The following is a 22,428-nucleotide window of genomic DNA, read 5'->3' as shown; positions in this document are numbered from 1 at the left end:
GGTGCACTTGAACAAAATCTAAAGTAACTGTCAGCTGGGCAGAAATGTTTTAGGGTCTGCTGGAATCATAGTCCAGGGGAGAGAATCACTCTCAGGGAGGATAACTTATCATAATCCTTTAGAACCATTCATGATAACTCTGCTCTTTAAACTTTAGTGATGTGTGGGCCCCTTTAAAAGAAGAGAACAACTTCCACTTCCTTCCCAGTGTATATACTACAATTGTTTGATTATGATGTTACTTTCAAGCTTGTCATTACAGCTCTGATATGTTTAAAACCCAAGTCAAGTTAAATTAAGCAAGTTGAATTGAGTTCAGTATACAGTTGACCCTTGAACAATGCAGGGCTTAGGGGCACTGACCATCCATGCAGTTGAAAATCCTTGTATAACTTTTGACCCCCCCCCCAAACTTAACTACTAACAGTCTGCTATCGATCGGAAGCCTTGCTGATAACCTAAACAGTGGATTTACATATATTTTGTATGTGATATGCCTTGTATACTGTAGTCTTACAAGAAGTGAGCTAGAGAAAAAGTATTATTAAGAAAATCGTAAGAAAGAGAAAATACATTTACAGTGTATTTTACTGTCCCATTTAGTAAGGGACCCCCCCCCCCCGCCACCCCTGCTCCATGGGTGCTCTCAGGTCAGCCGGAGCCCATATTTCTCAGCTTCCCTGGAAGTTTGTCGTGGCCATGTGGCCAGAGTCTTGCTGATAGAATGGGAACAGAACTGTGTAATTTCCACAGCACTCCCCTAAGAGGAAATTGCTTCTTCCCTGTCTCTTCCCCTCTTCCCTCTGGCAGTTGCCTGCATGTGATACTGCTGAACCAGCACAGAACATGCAGCATCACCCTGAGAGGGTCCAGAGGAAAAAAGAAGGAACCCCGGGCCCCAGGATAACCTCATAGAGCCGAGGGGCCAATCTCCCCTTCTTACCACTATTCTGTTGTACGAAAGAGACATGAACCCCTCTCTTGCTTAAGTCACTGCATTTGGGGGTCTCTTTGTTATGGCCCCTTAATCTATACTCCAGCTGATATGGAAAGTGATAGCTTCAGATCCTGCTGTCTTCAGTCAGCAGTATGTATTATGTACTTATCGTGTGCCAGGAACCAGAGGGGAAGGTGTTGATTGAGATGGCACATTTCGTTAGGGGTAGATCTGGGGCCAAAGGCAGGTCTTCTGACATCCGGCCCAGTACTCTTGCCCCCACACGCTTCCTCCTCAGCCAGTTGTGTGGCTCATGCTCAGCCATTGTGATTAATTAGGGGAGGGCCTGGTGTTCCCAGCACTGAGTGTGGCCTGGTGGGCTTTTCTCTCACGTGACTTGTTTGACCCTTGTTCGGGATTAGTCGGTGAACGGAAAAGTAGGGATGGTCCAAAACAAATTAAGAGGAGTTACTAGCCTAGAAGAAATGTGCATTCATCACTGCAGGACCAACCCTCTCCCCTGTGGATAGAGAGATGTACAAGGAGGCTCACGGTATTTCAGGAATATGACTTGCCAGAAATAACATTGTTAGAAAAAGGCAGGAATTGGAGGGAAGAGTCCAAGCCAGTGTTTATGCCAGGAAGAAAACAAACCGGAGGCAGTTTCCATGCCCCACCTCAACGTTCCAAAATAGAGTCTGAGAGACAAGAAAAGAAGATAACAGCATGATGGGACATAATAGGTTTCCCTTCCCACTCCCCAAAAGTCGTTCTTTGTCACATTATCCTGTTTCATTTGCCTTGAAGTGTTATTATAGTCAGAAATTTGTGTCTTCATGTTTTTTTTGGTTCACACGTCCATCTTCCCTAAAACAAGATATTTCCAGGGATGACTTATTTAGCATCGATTCTCTAGGGGCCCGAACAGACTCTCAAAAGTATTGCTGAAGGAATAAAAGAAGACATCAATGAATGAATGAACGAGTGGGAAGCATGCCGACACGGAACATGAGCTACCTAAGTCATGAGCATGCCACAGTTCTGCCCCTTTGGTGACAGTGTAAAGATTTTGTCAATAAAGACAAAGAAGAAAAGCCACAAGGGTTAGCAGAGAGATGTTATCATTCCAGAATAACCCCCTGCCCTACCACACCCAGATTTTCGTTGTCATATGCCCCTGCGGGGGCCCTGGGAGTGCTCCTTGCAGACCTCTTACCACAGAGGGGTGAAAGTGACCAAGGGCTCCGGCTGCTGCCCCTGAAATCCTGTGAGTGTGCCGATGTCACATGTCCTTCTCCCAGCCGGTGACCCGCATGGCAGACCTGGTCCTGGGAAACCGACTACTCTGACAGCTGACTTTGGCTTGAAGACTCCCTGACAGCTTTGAAGAATCCTCCTTGGGCTTCCACCCGACCTTCCCTCCCTGCCTCCTTCACTCAGGACCAGACTCACATCACAGTCTGGTGGCTCTCCCAGCCTCTTCTGACTCCCTCCCTGTTTGCTCTCACAGATGATTCCCCTCCCGAGTCCTCAGATGTTTAATCTCACATTGGGAGTCTGATTCTCAAAGGACTCGGGCTAACACAGCCTCTAGGAACAGTTCTGGGGCCCGTGTTGGTTGGAAGGAAGGCTGGCTGGCTAACCCCGAGGACCATGTAATTTTGAATCCAATGTCTGCTGTCACAGGGCCACCATCCAGCTTGCCTGTCATACCCAGATCCAGCCTGAATTTGGAAATCCTCACAGAAAAGCAGAGGTATAAGGCAAACGCTATTTATTAGTCCATACTCTGGATACAGGCATTGACAGGAAGAGTAAATATCAGAAGAAGGATAGGAAGTCGAATAGGAAAAACAAAGACATAAAAATCTCCTTTGAGTGCAGAACCTTTCTCGCCATGGGGGAGGATGTCGGCTTTGACAAGTGGTAACATGTTTATTGAATTTTTGAAGGCAAAAGAAGGGAGATTAGAGAACCCAGGTGGCTATAGCAGCTCTTGGACTGGAGGTACTTAAACATACGGCTTTGTTGGCTTTGTGTAATTACAGAAATAGGAGGTAATTGGAGAGAGCACGTCAAAAGCGTGCCTTGGAGGAAGACAATGGACGCGAACATTTTTTCTGGCAAATGGATTTTCCAGTCCTGACCTCTGCCGTCTCTGGAACACTCACAGCCTGGCAAAACACAGAATGTTTTCGTCTTTTATTAAATTCTATCAATTTATACCATAACAAAAGTTATGGCTCAAGGTCTGTCGGTGACTATCATCAAGGTCTCATCTGGGCTGCTGCTGTTTCAAAACCCAGCCGGGGAGGGATGTTCCATGTGATTGTGAGCCATCTTCAGGGGTTTTTTTTTTTGCAGGGCTACCGCACCGAGAGCCTCAGTTTCCCAGTGGCTATTGGCTGGAGGCTGCCCTGAGTTCCTTGCCAGGTGAGGCTGTCCACGGGGAAGCTCACAGCGGTGGAAATGGGGTGCATCAGAGTGAACAGGGGAGAGGGCTAGAGAGGACGAGGGTATGAGCGGAGTCAGAGCCTTTTGTAACTGAATGTTCCAAGTGACATCCATCTGCGTGACCACCTTCTGTTTGTTAGAAGCAAGCTGAGAGGTATAGCCCACACTCAAGGGGAGGGGATTACACACGGCTGGGAACCCCAAGAGGAGGGATCCCTGGGGGCCCTTTCAGAAGCTGCCTCCCACACAAAACACAAACCGAAGCCTAAATAAAAACATGAACTTGGCTTGAGGGCCTCATGGAAGAATGACCTGGAAGGGTGAGAAGCTGAAACTACATTTCCCAGGATATTATCCTTTCTAGAGCTTTGTTGGCTTTTGCAGAGGGCAAATGACTGGCTAGCATTCTCACCGTGCTCGGCAAACTTCTCCACGCACGTCCTCATAATAACCGAATCTTATAAATGTGCCGCACGTCCTCAAGCAGCCCGCTGCAAACGGAAAGTTTCCTTAAGTGTTAATGCTTTGTCCCAGCAGTTCACATGCACTGTGTATCCTGGGCCGTACTGTTTGTGTTTGTTTGAATATAAAAATACAAAAACGACTCGCCGTGGAGAACTGATCTTGCAAGGGGAGGCACCACGTGGGTGTAGCTCGGAGAGCCTGACAAAGACTTCACCCACGGCTTCTCTTTCCATGAGTCATCTCTGCTGAGTCATCCGTGATTGTTTCCTCTGCGACAAGGAGAAGCTAACTACTATCACCTGCTAATAGGAAAACATTGAGAGCTTTTGCAACGCCTGCTTATTTTCTGTTACTTTGGGCATCCAGGCTCCCCGTTCACCAATTCTGTGTGGTCCGCACACCAGCCATGGTAAACACCCCTGGAGCACAGCGGCTCTCCCTGGCCTCCGGTTGTGTGAACGTGTAACTCCCTCAGCCTGGACCGCCTTTTCCTGCCTTGTATCCCTGTGTGATTTTCCTTTCCCCTTTTTCATTCCGTGCAGGGAGTCAGGGGTAGTCTCGGAGAAACAGTGACACGTCATCTGAGTTAAGAGCGGCACCTGCTCTGTGTTTCCAGAGTTACCCTCATGTCAGTGTTCAGACGAAGAAATCTACAGTGACTGTCTAATATGATTCAACATTTCTTCCTCTTGGTGTGAACTGCTTGAGGACGAAGACTCTGACTTTTCTTCTTTATACTCCAGCTGTGGGTATAAAGTATCCACTGTTTGGAATATAACAGATGCTCAGAAAAATAGCCGTGGGCTTGGGCTGAATCAGTGGTTTAGCCAAACATGTTGGTCGTAAGACCTCTTTATACTGTTAGCATTTCTTGGGATTTCTGAAGAACTTTTATTTATTGGGTTATAGCTCCTGATATGTATCATATTGGAAGCTCTAACTGAATAATGAAGCATAGTTACTAAAACTTTTTATTAACTCATTAAAAATAACAAATCCATCATATATGTTAACTAAATAACAATTTTTCTGGCCCTTATATTTTAAAAGCCTGTATGCTTAGAGGGGTCTAAGCATTTCAAGGCGGAGATAAAAGTTTGCGGGGGGGACCCTCCTAAGTGAGTACAAAGCATTATTCCTCCTCCTGGGTAGGTTCTCCTCCAAGAATAGCTGTCCTGGACTTAGGGGAATGGGTTTAGAGGAACTGAAAAGAGTATGGATGTTGGTGGAGCCCTAGCCAGGAGATAGGCCCAGGAAGGGGAAAGAACCCTAGAGGGATGGTGCAGAGTCTAAGCGGGTTCTCCGGACTGTCCAAGAGAGAGACAGAAGGGAATGAGAGAGGAGCCGTGGCACCTTTGATGGTCTTAACATTTTCTAGGCTCCAGTGTGGCCTGGAAGCAGGAGAATGATTCCAGGCACCCACATGTGTCAAGAAAGTTGTGGAGAGTTCCCCCGACAAGGAAGGAAGATTGCATCTGGGTGGGGGGTGTGTGTCTGGGCCAAAGACACTGGACTGATGGCGGTAAAGTCTGCTGTTCAGATCTCAACGGAGCTCAAGATAGAGATTAAGCTGAGTTATAGAAAGTAAAATTAAAGTCCTTCCTTCACATGAATTTCTGGACCGACATTTTGTAGTTACTGCCACTGTTTTATAGATGAGAAGCCAAATGTTTGAGACAGCAAGGTATTTCCCCAAGGTAACACAGCTGAATGGCTTGGCTGGATTCAGACATTGGGATCCCGGTTCCTAAACCTGGTGGTGTTTTGTCTCCTGGAGGACTCAGCTAAAGGCTAGAGGTATTCAGGATCCCAGGCCACATGACGCTTCAGGGTAGACTGAGCAATGGAACTGTATCTGGTAGCCTGTGCTCTTTTCTAAGACAATGGCATTGAAGGAATATGGTGAAATCCTATGGTGAATTCTGTTATAGGTCAGTTTCTGCCGACTTTTCTGAAGACCATGAGGAAAACCTGTGGACCGAGCCTCTGTTTTTTAGATCCCGGCTTTGCAAATTACTAACTTTGAAACCTTGGGAAAGTAACTTCACCTTTCACCTACTTTTTTTTTTTTTTCTGTGAAATGGGCATCATGACATTTGTGTCCGCCTTCCTTCCATGTGTGTTGTGCACAGTGACTTCCTTCCAAAGACTGCGTTTGGGAAAAGGAGGAATTTTACAATGGCGAAACCTGACAGATGCCATCACAGCCAGGTAATCAAGGTCAACGTCATCAGTGATAAGTCAAGTTGACAAAGGAACCCTTGCTGATTTGCACTGAGGAAGGCACTTGAGCTCTCTGGTTTCCTCCCCCAGACTTACAGCCTCAGTCTAAAACCACCACAAAAATCCCAGTTTTGATCTACAGGACACATGATTAGCTTTTGCTAAAACTATTATAGTCATCAAAAACAAGGAAAGCCTGAGAAGCTTTCATAGTCAAGAGGAGCCTAAGGGGACATGACTAAAACTGATATGCTACCCTGGATAGGATCCTGGAACAAAAAGAGGACATAATGGAAGACGAAGGAAATCTGAGTAAAGTATGGACTTTAGTTAATAATAATAATATATCAACATGGGGTCATTAACTGTGACAAATATACCACACTGTGGAGACATGCGAGAACTCTCCGCTCTTATCTTTTCAATTCTCTGTAAATCTAAAACCATTCTCAAGTAAGAAGCTGCTATGAAAAAGGAAAAAAAGCAAGGATATTGGTATGTGAGTGAGAAAATGATGTTGGATATAACAAGGAGGGATCCCTGAATATGTTTACTTGATGTAAAGAAAACTATAATTCTCAAACTCAGTTTTGTATGGTGGTAAAATACACATGACATAAAATTTACCATTGTAACCATTTTTAAGCGTACAGTTCAGTGTATTGAATACATTCGTCATGTTGTGCAACCGTCACCACTGTCCGTCTCCAGGAATCTTTTCGTCTTGTAAAACTGAAATTCGGTACTCACCAAACGCTAGTGCCCCATCCCTCATCCCCCAGCCCCTGGCAATCACCATTCTACCTTCTGTCTCTATATTTGACTACTTGAAGTACATCATGTAAGTATTTGTCTTTCTGTGTCTGGCTTATTTCACTTACCATAATGTCCTCAAAGTACATCCGTGTTGTAGCAGGTGTCGGAATTTTCTTCCTTTTTAAAGCTGAATAATACGCCATTGTATGTATATACCACATCTGGCCTTTCCGCTCAGCTGGACATTTGGGGTTGTTTCCACATTTTAGCTACAGTGCATAATGTTGCTATGAACAGGGGTGTGCAAACCACTCTTTGAGACCCGGCTTTCAGTTCTTTTGAGGTAAATACCCAGAAGTGGAGTTGCTGCATCAAAAAATTCTGTTTTTAATTTTTTGAGCATCCGCCATACTCTTTTCCACAGTGGCTGCGCCCTTTCACATTCCCACCAGCAGTGCCCAAGGGTCCCAATTTCTCCACATCCTCGCCAACACCTGTCGTTTTTCTGGGTTTTTCCCCCCTTAACATAGTGGCAACCCTAACAGTGGTATTCATCATGGTTTTGGTTTTCTCCCCCTAATGATTAGTGATGTTGGGCATCTTTTCATACGCTTGTCGGCCATCTGTATGTCTTCTTCAGAGAAATATCCTTTCAAGTCCTTTGCCCATTTTTGAACTGGGTTGTTAGTGTTTTTGTTGTTGAGTTTTAGAAGTTCTCCGTGTATTCTGTATATGCAAATATTTTCTTCCTTTCTGTCGGCTGCCTTTCTACTCTGTTGGTAGAGTCTTCTGATGCACAAAATTTAACAATTTTTATGAAGTCCTATTTATCTATTTTTTTGTTTTGTTGTTTGTGTGTTTGGTGTCATATTCAAGAAATCATTGCCAAGTCCAACATTGTGAAGCTTTTGCCCTATTCTCCTAAGAGTTTTGGAGTTCTGGGTTTTACATTTAGGACTTGGATTCATTGTGAGTTAATATGTATGTATTCAAAACTTAATGATAAATGTTTTTAGTAACCAAGCATTAGTGACATACTCGTGTGTCAACAAATCCTAGTTTTAACTGCTGGGGTGGGTGGTGCCAATACAGTGTTTTTTTGGCAACTCAGGCTTCTCGATTCAGATCGTCACAGTGCCTGATGTTCTTTCCTGAGCCCAGTCTTTATCTGATATTCACTGCCAGTTGGAGCCAGACTTAGCTGATCATTAGCATCACAGGAAGACTTAAAAAATTTTAAATTATATTTTGATTAACCCAACATATTCAAAGTATTTTAAGCGTTTATTTTTGAGAGAGAGAGAGAGAGAGAGAGAGAGAGAGCAGGAGCGAGCGCATACATGTGTGTGAGCCGGGGTGGGGCAGAGAGAGCGAGTGAGAGGGAGAGAGAGAGAGAATCCCAAGTAGCCTCTGCGTTGTCAGCACAGAGCCCGACATGGACCTTGAACCCACAAACCACGAGAGGTCACCATCTGAGCCGAAGTCAGACCATAACCAACTGAGCCTCCCAGGCACCCCCAAAGCATTTTAATTTTAACATGCAATTAATAGAAAAATATCAATGTGATCGTTTTTTTTTTTTTTTTTTTTTTTTTTTTTTAAATACTAAGTCTTTGAATTAGGTCTGTATTTTGAACTTACAGCACATCTCAATCTGCACTGGCCACATTTCATGCCACAGTCGCAGTCCTACACTCTCATTTAGTAAAAGAAAAAACACAGTCTCGCACACACACAACCATGATCTTGGAATTTTTTTTTTTAATGAAGACATTTAGATGAATAAAGGAACGAATTGCCTTGTCCCTATTGTTCTCTGTCTTCTTTACGACTGTCTTGGAGGGCCACGGGACTTCATAGAGAGGTGTTCTCTGTTAGATACCGCAGGATACGCTGAGTTGCACCATGGTGTCTGGGACTGCCCCACCTGAGTCGATTCTTTCTTGCATTGACCAGCTATCCCTGAGAGCGTACCTTGTACCAAGCCCAGCTGGGGAGAGCTTGCCGTGTGTGAGCCAAGAGAAGACATCTCAGAACGAAACCTACCTGACCAGCACCTCGATCTGTGACTTTCCAGTCTCCGGAATCGCGTGCGAGAAAAGCATGTTGTTTAAGGCCCTCTGTCTGTGGTATTTTGTTATGGCCGCCTGAGGTGATGAACACACCAGATGAGTTTGACGTTCATCTAGGTGTTAGAACTCTTGATCTGAGGCAGGAATAGCCGTTAGAGTTCTTCGCCTTCCTATTAGGGAAGGACTTTTCCTTGGTGGAAACAAGTGCTGTATCTAATTGACCACTGATGTTTACCAAGGCTGGCAGGACGAAGGGGTGGGGTGAGGGCATGGGGTGGGGAGGGCGTGGAATTATTTGCCACAGTGCCATGTATTTGCCATTCATGTATTTCTTTCGAGCTTTAACAGCTTCTGTCCTTATTTCCTCGAGTCCTTTTTTCCCTTCTTGGCACTGTAGTATTAATAACATGTTAGCAAATCCTCAAAGAACTTTGCACCCTTCCCCTTGACTCATACTCATGCTCCTTGGATTTCAAAAACAGATGCTCAAGAGCCAAGAGTCACTGTCTACATTTACTGCATTGGGCTTTCCCTTTTGGCTTATCTTGTTTTTTTCCATTTCTGTTCAGAGTTCTCAAACAAGCTTGGGAGTGATTCATTAGTCATACGTTCTAACTTTAAAGCAAAAGCATCTTTGGCATTCAAAATAAAAGAAGACAATTAAAATGTAATATTATTGTGTTCCTTATCTTCGCCATCCATCCAGCTGTTATTTTTGAGCACCTTCTAGGAGTTAGTCCCAGAAGGCTGGGCCTTTGGGAGACAAAGATAAATAGGAGATAAAATCTCTGCCCTTGGGGAGCTCCAAGTCAAACGTGAGAGCCAGGTTCCATATCGAATGGTTATAATGTGTTAAGTGCTGTACTGGGAGGTGCTAAGGGATCACGGAGGAGGGCCCACTGCTGTCTGGAGGGGATGATTGAGGGCATTTTGGTTTTGGATTGCTAATCACACTCCTTCCCCCTGCGGATTCCTTAATTCATTAAACAAATAAATACGGAGCCCTTCCTATGTGCCAAGCTCTGATCCAGGCACTTGGGATACATCAGTGAACAAAATAAAAATTCCTCCTCTTGTTGAGCTTGTGTGGTAACTGGGGGACCAAATAGATTGGGGCCTCATCTGAAGACCAGCACATCAGATCTATGAGCTGGTGACAGGGTATGAGAGACTGGTTTGGACCTGTGGCTGGGGTCAGTTGCTCTGCCTTCCCTCCCACTGTCTCTGTGGGAGGCAAAGGCTGCCTCATGCTGTCCAGTCTCAGGACTGATCTTCAGAAGGGAGGCCCTGGGCCCTGACCTGGATGTGCTCACCTCAGAGTAGGAGGAAGGGTCAGGCTAGCCTGAAAGAGAGAGCTTTTCCTAATACCGACATTCTGGTGTCATACTCCCCCTTCACACTAGGAGAAGAGAGTAGGAATGGGGCCAGGGCTGGAGAGAAGGACAGAGTGGCTTTCAGGGACCTGGAGGAAGGTGGGGAATGGGGAAGAAAGTCTCCTTTTACTTTAGATCTGGAAAAAGTGCAGCGATAAGGAATTCGATGATGAGGAATTGCCCACCAGGCAGATAAGGAAAGAGGGGGTTTTAGTTCAAGAAATAGCAGATGCTGAAGCATAGGCTCTGACAATAAAGCCCCTGTAATGTTTTTTAACCCCCACTGGATAGATGAGGAAACCGCATTGGGCCCTTCTCGTGCTCATGTCCTCTGGGCCTACCATTGAGTCTAGTCATTGATGCAGCAACCAGCTTGGCATAGGTGTGGCTTCCCTGACCACACCTCATCCAGACTGTACCTCACCTCTCTTGCTTTCTGCTGTTGGGGAGGAAGAACTTTTCCCGTGCCCTCTTCGTTTCCTCTTCTGCAGGCCGGCACATTAAACTGACAGAGACAGATTAGCAGGAAGAAAAGTGTTACTTGCCTGTGAAAGTTAACAAAAGAAGTAACTAGCTCATTACATGGTTAAAGTTAGAGGATTAGAGACCTGACTTAGTAGGAGAAAGGGGAGAAGGGAAGGAGTTCTTCTTTGGGAAGAACAAATAGATTTCTCTAGAAAAGACAAATAGATTTTTAGGAGAATGAACTGGAGATAAGGAGGTTTGTGATAATGTTTGTTTATGCAGGTGCAGATGGTCTTTCTGTTTTCCTGATGGCCATGACACTCCCCTGAGAGGGAACTCATGGCAGCCTCATTTCCCAGAAGTTTCTGCTTTTAGTCAGATAAGGAAAACCCTGACAACTGACAAGGTTTCTTTCTGCATCTTTTCATTTTCAATGGCTGGCAACTCAAAATAATCCTTATGCCAAAATAGCCGATTTTAAGGTGGCGTATTCCGGCATATCCACTGCCTCAGGACTTCCCCGAGACAGCTGCTGGGGACGTCTGCAGGAACCCATCTGGTGGTCACATACTCGTGATCTGCGAGTGGATGGGTGGAGGGGTGGACGGTGGAGCCTGTCCAGAGCCAGCCCCTCTTTTGTTCCTTGGACCTTCAACATGGACCCCAGAAGGTCCCTCTACTCTGGGGCCCGGTTGTCCACCGTGGCGGCTAACTCAAGAATACCCCCTGGTGATGACTCTCCCTCCTTTCCTGCTGTACTTCTTCCAGTTCCCAGTCCTTCTCGTAGGTCATTTCCCCAAATACCTGCGTACCTGCATAAAAGCCCTTGCTTATGCTCTGCTCTGTGGTGGAACCCAATCTAAGACAGAAACTGCAGTTCAGAACTGGGTGGGGACAGTGCCAAGATGCCACAGATGATAGAGCATGGAAGAGGAATCCAAACCTGGGCTTCACTCAAAACCAGGTTCATTCTTCCTCCCGCGATGGTGCCTTTCTTCTCTGCATGTTTTTAGTTGCTGAACTGTACTCACATTCACTGCTTTGAGTCCTCTAGGCCAACAGCTAAAATAAACCAGGAGTGGAAAAGAAGAAGATATTTTGTAAAGTTTGAAAACAGGAAAGTTACATCTGGTTTCTTGGGACTTTTGAGAGGCATTGCCATCAATAGTTAAATTTTGAAAGTTTGTCAAAATACTGGTTTTGGAATGGGTTCCTTAAAATTATTTGATTTGGGATCCATTCCATGTGGTTTTTATAACACAGAAGTGACTTTTTAAGACAGTGCAAGGCTGTTTGTTTTCAAACTGTTTTTTTTTTTTGAACCGGACCTCTTAGGCAAAATATTTTTGTAACATTTTTCTACTATCTAAAAATTAAAGAATTTTTAAAGCAAACGATTTAAAACCCTGTAGAAACCTATTTATCTGAGTACTAAGATTTTTGGATAAGTTTCACACTATTTAACTTCAAAACACTTAGTCAAAATAGCTTGGATCTGGGACAGATTTCAAAGCTGGATACTTTCAAATGGCTCATCTAGATAACATGCAAGGATATATGGACCATTTTATTGTCTCAAAACATTGGTTTCCCATCATATAAATAAAGCGTAAGCAATAACTTCACATAATTGCAAAATCAGCTACATATTTGAAAAATTAAAACATCTGTGCAACGTGCAAATGGATTGAAATGTTTTCTTTATCAATAATATGGAAACTATTTTGCAAAACTTTCAACCCAGCCTCCTCTTTCCCTCCCATAGGATTGTGACTCCGTGGGTTGTACATCCCCGGATAGAGCCAGCACCATGTGGCCTTGCCTTGTGCTTACTTGTACTGTCACTTGTAATTTTTCACAGCAGTGCTGTGAGGCACATAAGATTATTATCTCTTTTAACAAACAACCCCCGGGGTCAAAAAAGGTTTTAAGTCTCTAAAGTCATAAAGTTCCTCAAGTACGGGTCCCAGGCCTCCTCTGGCTGCGTTTCTCAGATTCTTAGCCTTGGTACTTCCTGCCCGTGCCCCGTTTTCATAACTTGGACTCACCGAACCTCTCTCTCGGGGCTGTGTATTTCCCCTCTTCCTAGTCTTTTGCAGTGGATCTCAACTAAAGAATTGCCGTGTACCTGCAATCGGTGGCCAGATCGGTTGCGAGTAATTTGCCATCAGTCCCACCCCTGGATATGAGCTCATAATGATTTAGGTTGAGACATGAGAGTAGGTTCAGGGCCATCCGTAAAGTTATGTCACTCCTGCACATTCCTATTCATATACGATTCCTAAACGGGAACGGGGGGAACAGGTGCAGTTCGAGAACAAGACATCCCACAGTCCGTGTGAAAGTAGCACCATTAGCATTCTCCAGGATGAGAATGGCCCTTGGCCAGGAACTGAACGTTTTCTTTACATGTGGTTATTCTAAGCTCAGGCTAGGGCCATGGGGAAAAAGTTACTGTTGGTGCCTATTGCTACCAGGGGGACAGAATTTGAAAGGGTGAGGGGTGGGAGTAGAGGGGATAGGAAGTGACATTCTGCGTGGTAACAGAAAGGGCTCAGAAACAGGGAATTGTAGGGAAAAAGAAAATATTTCTCCTTCTCCTTATGGGATGAGTATACTGCCTCTGAAGTTGGTGTTTGACTTTGGGTGTGTTTGATTTCAACAGCCAAGAGCTGGACAGTAAGGACAAATACGAGGTATGTCCCATTTCTGGAATGTTTTGTGGGGCCTCATTAAAATACTTTGTCGTGGACAGATGACAGCTGCTGGTTAGGGCTCATCTACCAGAATGAAACCATTTTGCCTCTGACTCGGTATAAACCCGTCAGATAAGTCAAGAATTAAGACAATTATGCAAATAACGTAGTCTTTGTGAAAATGAGTAATGGGAGACCTCACCAAATGGAGTCAGGATGTCCGCAGTGGGGTTGCCACTCTGCCAGTTGTAGACCCAACAGGAATAGACAGACCTTGCCCTGGATACTTCTTTTCTGGGGCAGCACCAGGAAGAAAGTCTTTCCTCCTCCCCCGACAACAGCCCAGCCAATGAGAGACAGTCACAACTCAGCCAGTGAAAAGCCATTATACTTCCAATTCCCAGTTTACCCCCATGGACTTTTTGTTTACAACAGCCTCTCCAGATCTCCTCCTTTCCTCTATAAGTAGTGTTTCTCTGCTTTGTTTGGCCTACTTTTCTATGCTTTTCCGGAAGGTTGCTTGTCTTGGATTATAATTCTCTGTTATCTTGAATAAACCCATCTTTTGCTGGGAAAATGACTGGCGGTTTTATTTTTAAAGTTAACATCTTCAAATATAGTTTTCTCTGAAGCATTCATCTAATTAAGGCAAAGGATTTTTTCATTTCGCATAAATTTTCCCCAAACTGCTTTTGGGCTCTGTTAACAAAGCCACTGTCTGTAGGAGGAAATGTCCCAAGATGCGGGTGGGGGGCTGAGTGGAGGGGATGGGGGGTGAGGGTACGGGGTGGTGGAGATAGATGTGTAGTGAGAGAAATTAGAATTTAACAAATAAAAAGGCTGGTTGCCTTTCTGCATTCCAGGGGAGACACTAATTCCCTTTGTTTGTAATTTCACTGTATCTAAATTCCCCTTTACAAGTGGGCAGCTTTTGTGAAGGAGATCACCTTGATAAGTCTTGATGGACTTTAAGAATGAGAAAGGTGAGACAGCCCTCTCCACCCCCAACCCCATTTCCTGGCTGAATTTGAATGGGCGAGCGTGAATTGCTCTGGAGATAAAGTCCTAAGAATTAGGGTTTGCTAAGCTGAAGCAGAGGGAAGAAGGTCTCCAGAGAGAGAAGGACCCAAAGGGGAAGGAGACAGGAATATATCTTAGAGGAATTTGCCACAGCAGAGAATGACTGATAGATTTTAGGAATGAAATGCCAAATATTAGTTTTTTGACCATGTGTGGTTGTATGTATTTTGGGGTAGGAAACAGAGAGAGCAAAGTCAAACAATTTTAAAGGATCTACGATAAATCTAAAATGTTGATTCGGGAAGCCACACTGTCTTTGTGTAAATCTCAGGTCCCACTCTTCCTGGCTGCAAGATCCTGGGTAGGCAAGTTCCCTAACCCCTCTGTGCTTCCATTTACCCAACTACAGAACAAGGATGATAATGACTCACTCCCGGGGTTGTTAAAGGGAATAACTGATTTTCATCCATGTACCATCTGTAAAGGGTCAGGAACAGTATGTGGCTGCTAATGAGCACGTTATAAGCACCATATGTATATTGTCATTATCAAGTATTTCTGAGGTGCTTCTCTTACCCCCACTTTGTCTACCCGTGCCGTCCCATTTCTTTGATCCCCTTTGCAGCAAATCATTGGAGTATTGTTTATCTTCTCAGCCTCTGAGGCTTTTCCTCACCTTCTGTCTGGAACCAGTGTTTCTCATGCTTGCTTTTTCGTTATTGTCCCCACAATGCGTCTTTTTGGGTGTTTTTTAAACTGTCTTCTCTCACCCATGACTTGTGAATACCGCAGACATCCTGTGTAGTTACGTACTATATGTTTACCTGTGCTCTAGACATAACAGGAGCAAGGTTTTTTTCCATCTCCCAAGAATTGATTTTCCCTCCCTCAGGAATGATATCACCCCACTAAGAATGTGTGTCTTAAATCTACTCTAATCCTTCTTTTGTCCCCATTAGAAAACAGTTCTCGTTCAGGGTCAGATCATTGACCTCCATGTCGCCAAATCCGTGGTCAGTTCTCAGTTCCCATCTTTTTTTTTTTTTTTAATTTTTTTTTTAAACGTTTATTTTATTTTTGGGACAGAGAGCGACAGAGCATGAACAGGGGAGGGGCAGAGAGAGAGGGAGACACAGAATCGGAAACAGGCTCCAGGCTCTGAGCCATCAGCCCAGAGCCCGACGCGGGGCTCAAACTCACGGACCGCGAGATCGTGACCTGGCTGAAGTCGGACGCTTAACCGACTGCGCCACCCAGGCGCCCCTCAGTTCCCTTCTTAATAGACCGGTCCTTGGCACCTGTACAGCTGATGACGCCCTCCTCCTTCATACACTTTCTTCAGTGCGCTCAGTGCATTCCGTTATCTTTGTTTTTTTCCCCTGTTTGCTAGTTGTTGCTTCTCAATTCCTTGTGATTCCTCTCTTCTTGTCTTCCTCTTGATATGGATGGAGGACCCTAGGGCTCAGTCCTTGATACTCTTCCCTACACTCACTCCCTTGGTGATATCATCTGATACTCTAGCTTTGCTACCAAAAGTCTCTCCTGGGGGTGTCTGGGTGATTCAGTCAGTTAAGCATCCAACTCTTGATATCAGTGCAGGTCATGGTCTCTCAGTTTGTGAGATCGAGCCCCGCATGGGACTCTGTGCTGACAGAATGGAGCCTGCTTGGGATTCTCTCTCTCCCTCTCTGTGTCTCTCTGTCTCTCAAAACAAATAAATAAAAACTTAAAAAAAAAGACTCTCCTGGACTCTAGACTAGGATAATAATAACTTCTTATTCCCCTTCTCCATTTGGGTTTAATGGACCTCCTCCATTAACATGTTCAAGATTTAACTTTTGGATTCTTCACCCAAAGTACTTTATCTAAGATCTTTCCCTTTCTCTATTTTTCTTACACACTCAAGTCCATTAGGAATTCTGATACCAAAATAAATCTAGAATGCTCCTTCAAATTTACTCAAATGAACTGAAAAAATCAGGTGTTTACACACAAATGAGCACATGGATGCTTATAGCAGCTTTATTCATAACTGCCAAAATGTGGAAGCAACCAAGATATCCTTCAGTAGGTGAATGGATAAATAAACTGTGGTACATCCAGACAATGGAACATTATTCCGCACTAAAAATAAATGAACTATCAAACCATGAAAAAACACGGAGGAAACATAATGAATATCACTAAGTGAGAGAAGCCAATCTGAAAGGCTACACACTGTATGATTCCACCTATATGACATTCTGGAAATGCAAAACTATGGAGACAGTGAGCAGATTGCTGCTTGCCAGGGATTGGGGTTTTAGGGCCATGAAACTATTGTGTCTAATAACCGCAGTGGTGTATTCGTGTTGCTGTATATTTGTCAAAGTGTATGCCATTAAAGGCACAATACCAAGAATGAACCTCAACGTAAACTATGGACTCCGAGTGATAACGATGGGTAAGGGTAGATTCATTTCATTGGTTATAACAAATGTGCCTGTGGGATGCAGGATGTTGACAGAAGGTTAAGTTGTGTGTGTGTGAGGGCAGCGGGGAGATGGGAACTCTCCGTACTTTCCACTCAATTTTGCTGTCAACCTACAGCTGCTCTAAAAAATAAATTGTGTATGAAAAGAAATCCAGAATCTGGTATGAGCTTGGTGGGTGCCACCATCTGACTCTCTCCTAAATGACCACGATTGCCTTTTAACCGGGCTCCATGCAATGGCCTTGTCTCACTGTAGTCTGTGTTCATCCCAGGTTCCCCATCCTACACGGAGAAAGTCCACAGTCCTGCACATGGCCTTTTTGGCCCTTCTTTCTGACCCTTGTCCTCCTCTTCTCCCTCTTGTTTACTGTGGTCCAGCCACACGGACTCCCTTGCTATTTCGCTAACACGCCAGGTGTGCTCCTGCCTCATGGCCATTGTTTCGGCCATTCCCTGTCCCCGGAATGCTCTTCCATGTATCCTCATGACTCTATCACCTCCTACAAGCCTTTGCACAAACGCTACCTTCTTAATGAGGCCTTCTTGTCCTCCAGTTAAAAACTGTAGCTCTCCTACCCTGCACTCTGAGCTCCCTTACCTGCTGTATTTGGTTTGTTTTTCCATAGCACATCATTTTTAATGTACTAAATCATTTACTTTTTAATTTGTTGTTTATTTTGTCTTCCCTTGAACAAACACAAGGACAGTGACTTCTGTCTTTTTGTTCACTGATGTATCTCAAGTACCTAGAACAATGCTTGGCACATATTAGGTGCTCGATCAGAATATGTCGGATAAGTGGGAGTCCCCCTACCGCCCCTGCCTCCAGGTCCTTCTGTGCAATGTCCTTCTGATGTTCTATGTACAAACAGGCATATGAGATGAAAATAAGCCAGTTCTTATACTTTGCTGTATTCTGTTGCTCACAACCTTCAGTAAAAATCTTCTGTACACAATGCTAACACTACTTGGAGGGGCTGAAGGAAAGGAGTGTTCGGCATGTGGTAAGTGGGACAGAGAGAAGACAAGAATCAAAAGAGATGAGTCGTGGAATGGAGAGAATCCATCAGAAACACAAAATCATGGTAAGGTGGCCAGTAGAAACATACAGTCCCCAAGAATCCTTGGCGTTGTATATATACTGGTTACCTATTTATTTACTATCCTATTTGAATGATAAATGAAGAAGCCACCCTCTACCAAGATTGGGAGACTTGGTGATATCTAGACAGCAGAGGTCTTGATCAGGATAGAAGCATCATCCCGATTCTTTGTTTCCTGATGCCGAAGTTAGCGTTACTAGGGGCAGGCTCTCCAATAACTGCTCTATAGTTTCTGTTTTCTTCTTTCTGTTGCCTTTATGGGATGATATCGGTTCTGATGACTGGGACCAAAGGTGTGGGTGGAGAAGGATGGGAGATTGTGAAATTGGCTGAAGTTCCTCAGGATCCTGTCCTGTTGGTCCAGAGACAGATTCCTTCTCCCCCGCTCGCTGATGCAGGGGGTCGAAAACACTAGGACACAGACTCCAAGGCTGGGCTGGCCTCCTCTGGATTTTACAGCAGCGCAAGTCTGTTTCCTTCTGGCTGAAATGCCTGGGATTGCAGGTCTGGAACATGTATTAGCGGAGCAACGTCTGGGGAGAAGAAGGCGGTGACATGGAAATGCTGGCTGCTATGGCAACAGCTGGAATAATAAACAACTTCTTTTCCCCCCTAGGAAAATCACAGAGCTTGGCCTTGGGGCAGCATTAGGAAGGGGAATAAGTAATACCCAAGTTAGAGCTCATGTTTGGCTTGATTTTTAACTCCCGGGTCGAAGAGGTTTGCTAAGCGCCTTATTGGGCAAATGGAGAGAATTATATGTCATCCAAAAGTTCCTACGCCTCTCTAGAAATTGCTTTCAATGAAAGCAACTCAGAATGTTTGAATTGGAGAGTCAAAATTTCCCCTCCCCCGCGTCCGCCTTCCTCTTCTGGGGTAATCAATACTATGTGTTGGTGACAGTTGGGTTTGGGGTTGGGCTGTTACTGAGTGGGTGACGCTTGGTGGGTTGCAGTCAGTAAGCGGTACAATTTCCCCCCCATTTCTTATGTCAAGTGTACTCTAATGATTTCCCTTCTCGATCCCTTGAAGGCATCTCAGATGGTCCCCTAGCTTTCGGACTGCTGGCAGGTGTTAAAAAGTCCAGCCCAGTATAAATGAAAACTTTAATCTCTCATCTCAGTTGGTTTCTTTCCCCACCACCCCCACCATCTTCCCGGACCCCAACTTGGTGCTGACCTGATGGGGAAGGAAGGTGGTAGTGATAGGATCTGTTCTTCTTCTTCTTCTTTTTTTTTTTTTTTAATTTTTTTAATGTTTATTTATTTTTGAGAGAGAAAGAGAGACAGAGTACGAGTGGGGGAGGGACAGAGACAGAGGGAGACACAGAATCTGAAGCAGGCTCCAGGCTCCGAGCTGTCAGCACAGAGCCCTACGCAGGGCTTGAACTCATGAACTGTGAGATCCTAAACTGAGCTGAAGTCTGACACTTCACTGACTGAGCCCCCCAGGTGCCCTTAGGATCTGTTCTTTCATACTTCTTGCATCTTGCTGTGCTTTGTGGCTCTGGGCTCCCCCAGGTTGGGAAGAAGGAATTAGAAGGGTGCCATCTTATTTGATTGGCAGTGTTGCAATCTGTTAGGCAGATGCTCATTTGAATGCTGGCTCTTCAGAGACCCCATGACTTACTCCACAGCAAATCCACTCTCCTTTATGCCATTTGATGAGTTTATTGCTCCCCAAACTTGGGTCCTACCCTTTGGGGTACATACACCCTGGGATCTACTTGCCTCCTAGCCCTGTTCACTTCCACGGAGTTCTCTTGGCCCAGTGCTGCCCCTAGCCTTGGGCAAAAAGGGTACCAGCCCTGCACCTGCATTCCCCTCCCCCCCCATGCTTTAGGGGACCCCATGCTTGCCCTTTTCTATCTGTAGCTCTTCAACTTGGTGAGAAATCAGTAGATCAATGAGGACATTCCCACCTGGAGCTCAGGCAGTCCTAATCCTCATTTGGGTAATGGGAGTCTGGAGTTCCCTACCGGAATGGCCTCAACCCTGTTTCCAAGGTCTTTGTGGTTTTCTTCCCCAGGGCCCCATTGCAGGTATGTACATCTCGAGGCTCAAGGAGTAGTCAAGGAGTGCTGCTTCCTGGGAATGTGGGTGGAACTCATGTGTGGATGTGCTGGAGCAGGAACGTTGGCGGGAAATGAAGGGGAGGCCCCGGAAGGGCCCGGCTTCACCACGCCTTGCATTCAAGCGTGAGTTCCAAGGATCAGGAGAATCCAGCTCCCCAAGTCATTGTGGAATTACATTTGTCAAGGTAACATGATAGAGCATGTTTTCTTTAGCTTGATTCATACTTTACAAATATTTAGATATAGGATATGTGGGCCTCCACTTGTACTCTCGGTCTGTGCCCTGGAAATATTAGAGGTGGCCGTGACTCAGCCCGTAGGAAAACTCATGCCTCCATGACGTGCTCAACCTTGGAAGCATAGGGGGTTCTGCTGCCTCCCTCTCACGACTCCCTAGCGTCACAGGTAGCTTTGGCAAGCCCCCACCTTTGTACTTCTCCAGACTAGAGGTGGGCATTTCTGTTTCTATGTCCATATCGCTCAAACTCTGGGGGCTACATTTCAGATTCTTAAAGGACTCTTTGGCACTCTACTTAGGTAACAGCACCTGGCAGTGGGTTTGTGAGTTGTCCCCTGGACGCATTAGGTTAGGAAGGGTGAGGTGTAGCCATTTCTCCCGGCAGACAAACCGAGACTGCAGGAGTGGTCCTCTTGGGGAGCATCTCCCCTTGGTCTGAAGCGGAAAGAAGGAGAAACAGGACTGTTTTCTCTACTCCTCTGAATTCCCTCCAAGAGATTTTCCCTCTGGGACCTCTTCCTCTTCCTATGTAACCTGGAGTTGGGTGAGCAGAATTGAAAGTCGAAGACCTCTTTGCCTACCTCATGGTAAGACCTGTGTGGATGTATCTAGAACTTCTCCTTAGAATGTGTGGGGACTTGTCCCCTAGTTGTTTTCAGCTTTGGGCCTTAGCAGAATTCAAAGGCGGTAAGACAAGTCCCATTTGGTAATCTGTTATACGTACACATCTACCCATTGATAGTCCTAAACGGGGCTTTTTCATTTGGGTGATGGTTTACACATTTCTTGAACAGCTACATAACATTTTGGATGCTACGTGGGGCTCTACCATAATTTGTGTAACCGTTCTTCTATTGATAGTTATTTAGGTGGGTCTTTGATATTGTAAGTGGTGTTGCAATGAAAAATCCTTTGACATATATCCTTGTGTCCTTATGTAAGTATTCCTAGAAGTATGGTTGCTGATCCAAAAGGCCCACACATTTTACATTTTGATAGGAAGCAAATTCTGTGTTCTAGTAGGTGGAGTCGATTTGCACTCCTACTAAAAGTCTCTGGGAGTGCCCAAACCCCTGCCTGCACCGAATATTGCCAGAATCATCTAATCGGTGAAAGATTGTACCTCATTGTCACCTTAATTTGCATCTCTCAGATCACTAATAAGGTTCAGCATCTTCTCATACACTTTTTAGTGATTTGTAATTGTGAATTATGTTTATATCTTTCGGTAATGTTGCCTTGTTTTCTATTTAGAACTCTTTGTGTGTTAGTCATAACTGCTTGAACATAAAATATGTTGCAAATCTTTTTCCCTGTTATTCTCCGGATGCTTTTATCACAAATAGATTCTCAAAGCTAAAGGATTGTTCTGTCCTGAACCAACTTAGGTTGGTATCTGTGGAAAACAGAGTAATGAATTAGATTGGCCAAAGTAGTCTAGCTACGATAACCGATTATCCCCAAGTTTCTGTAGCGCAATTCAGTCACGGTTATTTTTCACTTTTGCGCAAGTCCCACATGGGTGTCCCTGGTCCGTTCTTTTCCAAGGTGACCCGTGGACCCAGGATCCTTCTATCTTGTGGCTCTGCTCTCTAGATTCTTGGAGTCTTTTCCATTTAGCGGGCATATGAGGAAGGAGAGAGCAGAGCATTTCACGGGATGTTTTATGTGCCAGGATTGGCAGTGACATGCATCACTTGCCCCGCTATTCCCTTGGCTAGAGCACAATCATATGGCAAGGGACACTGGAAATGAGGTCCAGCTGTGAGCCTGCTGGAGTCTGTGCTATATAGTAGGTGGAGCATCTTAGCAAATATACATACGTCTTCCATTCTCATCGTGTTACTGAAGGAAGCCTAGTGGCTCTGGGATAGAATGCATAGGATGATCCCTGCCAGAGAGTTTTCAAAACACAGAGGACTGTTTGAATGCCAAGAATCATGATTCCCTTGGTTTGAAGTCTTGAATGTGTAACTTCCTTGTGGAACAGGATTTAGTGTTCTTCAAAGGGACAAGGGTTTCTTGTGGATTCTTTTACAGGAGGAAGAGATCATCTCTTAATTCTAAAACATTTCTGGA

Source organism: Lynx rufus, unplaced genomic scaffold (genome assembly GCF_022079265.1).
Source record: "Lynx rufus isolate CCGP_SWC_20201006 ecotype Redwood Valley unplaced genomic scaffold, mLynRuf1.p SCAF_9, whole genome shotgun sequence".
Taxonomy (NCBI): Eukaryota; Metazoa; Chordata; class Mammalia; order Carnivora; family Felidae; genus Lynx; species Lynx rufus.
Note: the sequence above shows the minus strand (reverse complement) of the source record.